Raw genomic sequence first — 10653 nt, forward strand, 5'->3', positions numbered from 1 at the left:
GAGATTAGGACTAAGATATATCCTTCCAAGAAGGATTAATCCAATAAAGGTGAGTAATCTTACCAAAAGAGAGATTTATAAGTCAAAACATTACCTTTAAGATTAGCATTAATCCATTTTAACAATATAATCAATAAAAACATGATTTTAAAAGAAAAACCCATATAGTAAAATGCTTCCCAAGCATTAGGGAGGTTGGGAAGAAGATTACCATTTAGAAAAATACCATTGTTTAGGCTTACCCTTGGTTTTTGGCTTGATTTTTTAGGGAAGTGTGAAGCCCACAAGAAGAAGCTTGGCCACCAAGTGAAAGAGGGTAATCTCCAAGAGAAGAAGAGGATTAATGAAGCTCCAAAGCTTCACAATAATAGAAATATAATAAACTAAAAATTACACTAGCATAAAGTTACTCCAATATCCAAATACAAAGGAATGGGGGTCTATTTATAGGAGAGGGAGGCCACCAACCAAGTCCAACTGTGATCTAGAGGCTTCCAGCTCCAGTTTGATCCATTTTGGACAAGTTTTAGTCTAGTTTGGCTCACTTTTTTTATTTGGTTTGAAGGAGGTGAGAGGAGAGATGAAATATCTAGCCACTTTATGATATTTTTGAATTAAAAAATACCTCCTTGATGTGATTTCTAGGCGCCTCCTTCATGAGCCCTTCTCCCCATTTAGAGGTACCAAGAATTTCATTTTTTTACTAATAAACCCAGTACTAGTCAACTCTTCATCTTATGTGAGAATTTACTCATTTTTGGGGGGTTTTTTATATTCTTTGCCTTTTTCTCATCCCAGCACTTGGATTAACCTTATTGGCCCTTCTTGACACTCTTTGGACCTTAATAAGAGTTTTTCTGAAATTATATGCTCCTAGGCCAAGTTGTCCAATACACATATTCAATTAATTTCTAATGCACATTGAGAAACTCTTTTTAAGATTCTGTTTCAAGGGATCTCTTCCTATTGACTGGGAGAAAATTCTTATTTAAAAATATTTTAAAACTATATTATCTCTCTCTAGAATATTTTCTCTCTCTAGACCAAAACAAGGTAAAACAATAATTTCTTGCATTCAGAATTAGGGGATGATTATAGAGAATGAAAGGGGAGGTTCTTACACCTTTACATCTCAAAAGCTAGAGGAAGGAATCTTACACTCATCATCTTTTTTATTTTTATTTTTATTTTTATGGTTAGTCATATTTTTAGTATGTGCATAGTTGCTTTACTGTTGTACACTATTGGTGCAAGCTGTATTGTCATGGGTTAGATTTTTCCAACAGGTTCCCTCTTGATATGGACATGAACTTTTTTGGGAAGAAAAACATGGAGGGTAAAAGTAATGATATTAACATAAGCCCCTCCTTCTTACTTTTTATCATACCTTGACCTCCGAGAAGGTATTGTATGTTTTTTGTAACCATCCCTTCTAACTATGCCCCATCAGAGTTTGTTGGCTAGGAGCGCTCTTGGTTACTTTTTGTGGCATGTCAATTTCCAGCTTTAATGGTAGAAAGGGCTCTCATAAAGAATGGATGGAGCTTATGGGTTCTCATTTATAGATGAGCAATGGAGTTGACATTTGCAAGGCAATTTGTACTTGTGTAGTGTGTCGCTCTAATGAAACCAACGGAGTTGGGGCTTGGATAGCCAAAAATGGTTTTGTAACATTTTGTGATGTAGAAGCTTCACCAATGGGGTTGGGGCTTAGATAGACAATAATGGTTTTGTAACATTTTGTGATGTAGAAGCTTCACGATCAATCACCATGTCTTGTGTGATAGGGTTTCTCTTTGGGATCTAGACTTGTTTGGGCATTAGTGGTGAAGGTTCTTTCACAAATATTTTTTCCTTTGTTGGGCATTTAAGGTATGGAAGCCTTTATCCATTAGTGATGTGAGGGGATTTGAGAATTTGTGAGCGGAGATAGTGTGAGACTAGTGGTATACATTTATGTTTTAGTATCCAAATACAATGGTTATCCTCATAGTAGCATTGAACTTTTGATAATAAATTGGTATCCTTTTTGGGGTAACTTGTAATTTGGACTTCTTGTGCCAATTATTTTGTTGAGGTCCTTTTTGCTTCGTAAGTTGAGATGGTATAGAAGGAGAAATTTTGGGAGCCTATTTCAAGGTAGATTTGGGTTGCCACTTTTTTGTAGCTCGTTGTATTTGGGCATCCTTTTGAGACATGTAGGTATTTGCCTTATGGGGCTAAAAGAATCGAGAGTTCCTTGAATAGTGGACGCTTAAGTGGAGAGGATTTCCTTAGATTTTATGGATGTTGAAGCTTCCTTCTTGTTACAACTCTCAAAAATAGTGAGAGGTGGTTGGGGTTTATGAGTAGAATGTTTAGCCATTGAATAGAAGGAGAAATTTGGGAGCCCATTTCAAGGTAGATTTGGGTTGCCACTTTTTTGAAAGCTGGTTATATTTGGGCATCCTTTTGAGACATGTAGGTGTTTGCCTTATGGGGCTAAAAGAATCGAGAGTTCCTTGAATAGTGGACGTTTAAGTGGAGAGGATTTCCTTGGATTTTATGAATGTTGAAGCTTCCTTCTTGTTACAACTCTCAATAATAGTGAGAGGTGGTTGGGGTTTATGAGTAGAATGTTTAGCCATTGCTTCTCCCATAGAGACACTTCCTGTCAGCCCCACCAGCCAGTCATACATCCAGTAGCCTTCCTGGCTGGTGGGGCTGACACTTCCTGTCAGCCCCACCAGCCAGTCATACATCCAGTAGCTTTCATCCATGTACGACCAAGTATTACCGATTCAGGTAATATTTTGGCAGGCATAACCACAAAGTCTCCCACTAGGTCCTTGTTGCCATTACAGTATGTCTCTATTTATAAAATCCCAAGAACCTTGGTATTTATACCATGGATACCTTTAACTTTTAAAGATATCTACAAGTTGAGGTTTTCCCGACTGGTAACTCGATGAAGAAGAGCTTGACCTGGATGTTCGTAAAACTCTTCATAGTTCGCAGCCTGGACCTTTCAAGCATGAAGGGGAAAACTTGGGTGAGGCTGTTGAGAGAAGTGGATCGAATCAATGGAAGAATACTTCGATGTCACAAGGTACAATGAGAAGAGCAAAATGGCTATTGCAAGACTGAAGATAGTGGAGATAGCTAGAGTGGCATTGAGAAACCATTGTCTGCGAGACAAACCGTCTCGACCGAAATACCCAAACCTGGACTCATCTCAAAATTTACCTAAGGACGAGGTTCTGTCCTCCCGGCTTTTTAGAATCAAAGATGAACGAATTCTAAGAGTTAACCCAGGGGAGTAGAACTATTGAAGCATATCACCAAGCATTCGCCCTCCTCCTCAAATACTCGCCTCCACTGGATGAAGAACAGTTGATGGGTGGGCAGGTTCATTTGGGGACTGAACGAACCTTTGAATATCCTGGTGAAGAATGCCAAGCCAGTTTTCATGGCCGAAGTAGTTCGGATGGCGAAGGATTTTTCCAAAGCCTTTGATTTCAAAGTTTCACCAAAGCTAGCACTATCACCTTTCAAAAGGTTTTTATTCCTAGAAGATGAGTCCAATCTTCCTCCACCTAAGAGACATCAGGGGGGTCAAATCTAGGATATGGAAAGTTCCAGAATGGAATAAATGTCCTTTTCTTGAAACTCAATCCCCTGTATTTCTACTTCAAAAGTTCCACCCTTGAACAAGAGAGTGAAATGCTATAACTGTCAAGGATTTGGACATCGCAGTATGGATTGCCCAACTCCTTTTGGATCAAGGTTTTCAGGGCAGAGAAATCAGGGATCAAGATTCCAGACTCCAGCCCCTTCCTTCCAGAGTAATTCCGCCAAAATCAGGGAAATCCCAAAGGTAGACCCTCTATCCAAACTGCAGTTTCAATCCAAAGTAATGCAAGATCTCCACCTCAGAATAGGGGAAGTCAAAGAGAGTTGTTCCCAAATCGGCCGTCCACTTCCAAGGCAGTAACGCTGGAAGTGATTGAAGAAGAAGAAGAAGATGAAAGAGATCATACTCCACCTGCGAGATGACATCTCACATTTTTTAAGTGGGGTAGAATGTAGGATTCCTCCCCAACCTCTCAGGATGTCCAGTATCTTTCCTTGTAGTCAAATCCCTCTTCAGAAATATAAAAGATCTTGTTTCTACTAGTTTTGGCTTAGAGAGAGAAAATCTCCTAGAGAGTGGTAATTCAGTTTTTAAATATTTTTGGATGGAAAAATATCTCTTCCTATTAAAATAAGTTCCCGCGAAATGGAAGTTCAAAAAGATTTTCAGAAGGTGCATTAGAAATCAAGTATAATATGTTCAAGAGACCTTATCCTAGGGGTCAAGATTTTTTAGAAATTTTAAATTAAGGTTCCTACGGACCACTAAGATTCATCCAAATGTAGGGAGGAGATAAATCCAATTTGTAAAAGAAAAATACCCAAAAATGAGTAAATTCTCACATAAGATGAAGAGTTGACTATGTTCAAGGGTTATAAGTAAAAAACTATGAGTATTACTAAAAAATGAGATATTTTGGATATAATGATTCCATTTTGACACGTGTAAGGAAGGGGAGTCCCTTCAAGGATGTGCCTACTTCACATTCTTGAATGAGTTTTAAACTCAAAAATAATGTGATATTTTTATCTCTCCTCTCTCTTGGATCAAATCGAATAAAAAAGGAACCAAACTAGGTCTAAATCTGGTGCAAATTCAACCAAACTGAATCTAGAAAATTCTATAAATTAGTTGGTCTTGGTTAGAGCCGCCCTCTCCTATAAATAGAACTTGAGCCCTTTGTAAAAAAAATAGGAGAAATATACTATGCCAGAATTATGCTGAAATAATGATAATTTTTACTATTCTCTAAAATTCTCTCCAAATTGAAGAAATTGGAGCTTCCCTCCTTCTTCAATCTCCATTGGTGGCTCCATCAGCATACCAAACTAATTGATTGGTTGGGGGCCTCTACCGTGATCAAAGAATCAAGCAATTTGTAAGGTAAAGTGTGAATTTTGTTCTTTTTCCATAATTTCTCAATGTTTCTCTCTTCTCAACCCCTCTCAAGCTTGAGAAGCTTAATTGGAATGGTTTTTTAATGCTATTGAAGTTAATTGATGAATGGAAGTAAGAAAATACATAAATTCACTTGTATTCTTAATTTTTATGGTTTTTATGATTTTTGTCTTCTCTAAAATGAATATGATGTTATGCCTCATTGAAAAAGGCATTCTCGTCTCTTCTTTAGTAAATCCAACCATTCTTTATCCTAGATGATTGATTAATGAACAAAATCAAGTTTTTCATAATGTTTCTCTTAAATAAGTAGAAAATGTTAACATTAGAATGATTTAAATACTCTTGGTGAAATTATAATTAATTTTAGAGAGTTAAAAATTAAAAAATGGTCAGCCATACAAAGGAGGTTATCGCAAAATTTTTCTTTGTAAAATAAGTTTTAGTTTTTTATTCAAAAAAAGTAGTTACCATCATATATGTATTCTTAAAGTGTTATTTTTCATCCTAGGTATAGAAAAATGCATACTAAAAATATCTTATTAAAAAAGTGCTGCTTTCTTTAAAATTAAATTCTATGCATAGAAGGAAGCATATTGAAATAGTTATTTTGATTATAAAAGTGTTATTTTCATCATAAATGATTTTTATGCATAAATGGATGCATAAAAGAAATTCTTTTATATTAAAAGAGTGATTTTCATCATAAATGATTTGTATGCATAAACATATGCATAAAAGATATTTTTTATATTAAGTGTTATTTTCATCATAAATGATTTTTATGCATAAAGAGATGCATAAAAGAAATTCTTTTATATTAAAAGAGTGTTTTTCATTATAAATGATTTGTATGCATAAACATATGTATAAAAGATTTATTTTTAATATTAAAAGTGTGATTTTCATCATAAATAGATTTTATGCATAAATTAGATGCATAAGAGAAATTCTTTTATTCTAAAAGTGTAATTCCTACTAAATTAGATTTATGCATGGAAAGATGTATAAAGAATTTTATTTTAAATTCAAAAGAGTTATTTTCATCAATTTTGATTTTATGCATAGATAGATGCAAAAAGAATTTTATTTTTAATCCAAAAGAGTTATTCTTATCAATTTTGATTTTATGCATAGAAAGATGCATAAAAGATTTATTTTTATTTTAAAAGTATTATTTTCATTGAAATTGAATTTACGCATAGATAGATGCATAAAAGATTTATTTTTATTTTGAAAGTGTTATTCTCATTAAAATGAAATTTATGCATAGTAAAATGCATAAAAGGTTTATTTTAATTCGAAAGTGTTATTTTTCTTAAAATTGAATTCATGCATAAATAGATGCAAAAAAAAGGATTTTTATAAAAGTGTTATTCATACTAAAGTTGTCTTTATGCCTAATTAGATGCGTAAAGAATCTTTATATAAAAAATTTAGAATTCTCTTACATTCTATAAATAGATGCGATGAGATGTGATAGGAATCAGATAAATGTAAATGGATGAATGGATGAGGATGTTTGTGAATGTGAATGTGGAATGTGGATATGGATGTATGGATGTGGATATGGATGTGGATATCTGGATGTAGATATGAAATGTGGATGTGGATGTGGATGTGAAAATGGATGTGTGGATGTATGAATGTAGATGTGGATGTGGATATGGATGTGGATGTATGGATGTAGATATGGAATGTGGACGTGGATGTATCAATGTGGATGTGGATATGGATGTATGAATGTGGATGTGAAAATGGATGTATGGATGTCGATGTGGGATGTGGAAATGGATGTATGGATGTGGATGTGGATATGGATGTATGAATGTGGATGTGGATGTAAGGATGTGGATATGGATGTGTATGTATGAATGCGGATGTGGAATTGGATGTATGGATGTGGATGTACGAAGGTGGATATGTATGGGGAATAATGAATGCGAATGTGTATGTCAAATGATGAGACGTTGATATGAGTGAATGGATGAGATGTGATGACATGTGAATTGGGATGTGAATAAATGATATGTGATGTGAATGAATTTAATGTGATGAGATGGAAAATGATGTGATTGGATGAGAATGAGTACACATATGAATTGAATGTGGACTGATAAGGGATAATATGGAAAGACGAGAGTTCATTATAGAAACTGTAATTGTGAGACGACCTATTTGTAAATGACTGTTTTATGTCAAAAATGTTAGGGTAGCATTTTGACCGTCTTGTGAATGAGGTCGTGGAGATCTATCTGTTAAAGTTGCAACTGCTGATGAGGAGAGTCAATGGAGGATGTCTCGGGTAGCAAGATTGGCCGAGGTCTTGACCAGCCTCAGTTTGATTAAATATGTGAGGTCTGACAAGTTTGGAGTTCGTTTGCAAAAATTTTATCCGGTGCCCCTTTTTGGAGGGAATATTCTGGTTGAACTTCCTTACAAGGCCCAAAAATGACCTCAAAAAATTCCTAATGATGTGAAATGATGAGACGTTGATATGAGTGAATGGATGAGATGTGATGACATGTGAATTGGGATGTGAATAAATGGTATGTGATGTGAATGAATCTGATGTGATGAGATGGAAAATGATGTGATTGGATGAGAATGAATACACATATGAATTGAATGTGGAATAAGTAATGTGGACTGATAAGGGATAATGTGGAAAGACGAGAGTTCATTATAGAAACTATAATTGTGACCTGTTTGTAAATGATTGTTTTATGTCAAGAATGCTGGGGTAGCATTTTGATTGTCTTGTGAATAAGGTCGTGGAGATCTATCTGTTAAAGTTGCAACTGCTGATGGAGAGTCAATGGAGGACGTCTCGCATAGCAAGGTCGGTCGAGGTCTTGACCAGCCTTGGTTTGATTAAAATGGTGAGCTTCCGGTACAGTGGATGAGGGACCAAGGAAGCGGCCTATGAGTGAAGCGCTAGGTGACTTGCGAAGGATCCTAGAGGGTGCTGACCATATGGTGCTCGGGCTCTGGGTCACCGAAGATACCCACAAGTACGTCGGGGAAGAAATTGGAACAAGGAGTAAGAGTTGTTTTCTTAAACCGAGTATGGATCTAGTTGAAAAAAACCGTTGGTCTCTATGATCCAAGTGCAATCTCTCCCTTGATATCTGACTATGGAACTTATGAGTTCGGTCAGATCAGTTCAGTTAGTTAAGGCTTTTGACTACGTTAGGGAAAAGTTATCCTAGTGAAATCGCCCGTGCTTTTCGGACAAACAAAGTTTTTTCGGGTTCGGTTTTGGAAAAACGGATGGATTAGTCTCTTGTCCGGATATCCGTGGGCAAGGCCCCGAGTGTGGGACCCTGCCCCGCACAAGAAGTGCTACTTTCGCTACTAGCACCCTAGAATTCGTTGCGCAGTGGGGTAAGGGATCTTACAGTTGGTATCAGAGCTATTTGGCTAATGAGGATTAACCGAGAAGCCAAATATGTCAAACATTTATCAAGAAACACAAAAAGATTGTAATTGTGTGATAAAATTCATACAATTTGATATTCAAACTGAAATTCATAAATTAGTAATTGGGTCTTCATATGCAAGTACCGCAATTGTATAGAACCCTTGACTTGCTTGAGGCCTAGACATGATAGTATTTACCTTATAATTCCAAGGACCGTGACTATCCGCCGTATATACTGAGGGTATAACTACAGCTCTTTACTGGCAGTATATATGAGTAAATCTAAGACTTGAAATTATAAGCATTAATACTATCGAGATGATAAATTCAATGTGGTTGATCTGATTTTTAAATTCTGATTGTGAACTGATGAGTTTATTTGGATTCTGATTGAAAAATGATGATCCCTGAAAATTGGTTGAAATGTAATAAGCTGAGTGAAACCACAATGAGGATGAATGGGACGAGTCCCTCTTAACTGGAATGATGTTAATGACTTCAGCTAATCACTATGAGATTAGTGGATTGTGCTGGGGCAGATTACTATTGTTAACTTTTGATCAGTGGATCAAGTTAAGGGATGATAAATTAAAAATCTGAAAATTTAAAATCCCCATGGAGGATTGTTCAGATGGAAAAATTCAGTCTGATGGACCATTATTGTGTTAAAAGATATGAATGAGATATTCTGAATGAATTATTAATTGATAATGTGTTCTATATGAGTATCTTTATCCCTTGATTCTGTGGGGAGCCGACCTATTTAGAGAACCTTGGAATCACTTAAATAAAAAATCGGATTGAATCATAAATAAAGAGACTTAACAAGAATTTTGGTATTGATAGGAACATGGATCGAGGTCGTCGTGGTAAAAATGTTAACCTCTAACTCAATGAAGAAGAGCTCGACTTGGATGTTCGTAAAACTCTTCATAGTTCGCAGCCTGGACCTTTCAAGGGTGAAGGGGAAAACTTGGGTGAGGCTGTGGAGAAGTGGATCGAATCAATGGAAGAATACTTCGATGTCACCGGGTACAATGAGAAGAGCAAAATGGCACTTGCAAGACTGAAGATAGTGGAGAAGCTAGAGTGGTATGGAGAAACCACTGCGAGACAAACTGTCTCGACCGAAATACCCAAACCTGGAATGATCTCAAAATTTATCTAAGGACGAGGTTCTGTCCTCCCGGCTTTTTAGAAACAAAGATGAACGAATTCTTAGAGTTAACCCAGGGGAGTAGAACTATTGAAGCATATCACCAAGCATTCGCCCTCCTCCTTAAATACTCGCCTCCACTAGATGAAGAACAGCTGATGTGGCTAGGCTCATTCGGGGACTGAACAAACCTTTGAATATCCTGGTGAAGAATGCCAAGCCAGTTTCCATGGCTGAAGCAGTTCGGATGACGAAGGATTTCGCCAAAGCCTTTAATGTCAAAGTTTCGCCAAAGCCAGCACCATCACCTTTCAAAAGATTTTTAATTCCAACCTTCCTCCACCTAAGAGACATCAGGGTCAAACCCCGGATATGGGAAGTTCCAGAATGGGAAAAATGTCCTTTTTCCGAAACTCAATCCCCTGGATTTAACTTCAAAAGTTCCACCCTTGAACAAGAGAGTGAAATGCTATAACTGTCAAGGATTTCAACATCGCAGTATGGATTGCCCATCTCCTTTTGGATCAAGGTTTTCAGGGCAGGGAAATCAGGGATCAAGATTCCAGACTCCAGCCCCTTCCTTCCAGAGTAATCAGGGCTCTATCCGCCAAAATCAGGGAAATCCCAGAGGTAGACCCTCTATCCAACCTGCAGTTTCAATCCAAAGTAATGCAAGACCTCCACCTCAGAATAGGGGAAGTCAAAGAGAGTTGTTTCCAAATCAGTCGTCCACTTCCAAGGAAGTTAACGCTGGAAGTGATTGAAGAAGAAGAAGAAGATGAAAGAGATCATACTCCACCTGCGAGATGAGGACATCTCGCATTTTTTAAGTGGGGTAGAATGTAGGATTCCTCCCCAGCCTCTCAGGATGTCCAGTATCTTCCCTTGTAGTCAAATCCCTCTTCAGAAATAGAAAAGATCTTGTTTCTACCAGTTTTGGCTTAGAGAGAGAAAATCTCCTAGAGAGTGGTAATTTAGTTTTTAAATATTTTTGGATGGAAAAAAATCTCTTCTTATTAAAGTAAGTTCCCCCAAAATGGAAGTTCAAAAAGATTTTCAGAA

The sequence above is a fragment of the Cibotium barometz genome, chromosome 43 (genome assembly GCF_041138505.1).
Source record: "Cibotium barometz isolate CiBa-2024 chromosome 43, ASM4113850v1, whole genome shotgun sequence".
Taxonomy (NCBI): domain Eukaryota; kingdom Viridiplantae; phylum Streptophyta; class Polypodiopsida; order Cyatheales; family Cibotiaceae; genus Cibotium; species Cibotium barometz.